The following is a 1,483-nucleotide window of genomic DNA, read 5'->3' on the forward strand; positions in this document are numbered from 1 at the left end:
GTCCCTCTCTCGCGGGTGCCCTCCGTGAGTCCGCCCTGCTCCCTCGTGCAGGTGGCTGCCGCTTCCCGGCGCCCAAACGCGGCGGCTCCCTCCCCCTTCCGTTTATCTTCCAATATCTGTGCACGGTTTACAGCTCCCCTCTTGTTACCTCAGTACTTAGCGCTGGAGATGTTCATTTGTAGAGATCCAGATGTATCTTCCTGCGTCTCAGGCTGATTCCGTGGTTATTTAGGCTGGTCTGTTACCTATCCAGCTCGACTCAGGGGACCGGCTGAAAAAGGGGTCCCCTACTCCTCCGCCATCTTAACTCCCCTCCCCTAATTTCTCTTTCTTCAGTCTCATTGTTCTTGTATAGAAGTGCAACTGATTTCTGAGCATTGATTTTGTATCCCGCCACATTCCTGGATTGCTCTATAACTTCTAGTAGCTTGGGGGTGGATTCTTTTGGGTTTTCCATATAGAGTATCATGTCATCTGCGAAGAGACAGTTTGTTTTCTTCTTTGCTGATTTGGATACCTTTTATCCGTTTTTGTTTTCTGATTGCTGTTGCAAGGACTTCTAGTACTATGTTGAATAATAATGGCATGTTCCTGATCTTAAGGGTAAGACTTCCATTTTCTCCCCATTGAGAATGATATTTGCTGTAGGCTTTTCCTAGATGGTTTTTATGAGATTGAGGTATGTACCCTCTATCCCTATACTCTGAAGGATTTTAATCAGGAAAGGGTGCTGTGTTTTGTCAAATCCTTTTTCTGCATCAATTGAGAGGATCATATGGTTCTTGACATTTTTCTTGTTGATATGATCTATCACAGTGATCACATTGCAAATGTTGAACCACCATTGCATCCCAAGGATGAATCCCACTTGGTTATGATGGATAATCCTTTTAATGTACTGTTGGATCCTATTAGCTAGGATCTTGTTGAGAATTTGGTGTCCACATTCATTAGGGATATCAGTCTGTAATTCTCCTTTTTGATGGGGTCTTTGCCTGGTTTGGGGATCAAGGTAATATTGGCCTCATAGAATGAGTTTGGTAGCTTTCCTTCTGTTTGTATTTTTTGAAACAGCTTTAGGAGAATAGGTATTATTTCTTCTTTGAATGTTTGGTAGAATTCCCAGGGGAATCCATCAGGCCCTGGAGTTTTGTTTTTTGGAAGGTTTTTGATCAGTGTTTCAATCTCTTCATAATTAATTGGTCTGTTTAAAAAATCGATTTCTTCCTGTTTCAATCTTGGTAGTCTATAGGTTCCCAGGAAGGCCTCCATCTCTCTCAGATTGCTTAATTTATTGGCATAAAGCTGTTGATAAAAGTTTTTGAAGGAGATAATAGTAAGTGAAATAAGTCAAGCAGAGAAAGACAATTATCATATGATTTATCTCATCTATGGAACATAAGAACTAGGAAGATCGGTAGGAGAAGAAAGGGAAGAAGAAAGGGAGGTAATCAGAAGGGGGAATGAAGCATGAGAGACTATG

The sequence above is a fragment of the Ursus maritimus genome, assembly GCF_017311325.1.
Source record: "Ursus maritimus isolate PB19 chromosome X unlocalized genomic scaffold, ASM1731132v1 scaffold_X1, whole genome shotgun sequence".
NCBI classification, from domain to species: Eukaryota; Metazoa; Chordata; class Mammalia; order Carnivora; family Ursidae; genus Ursus; species Ursus maritimus.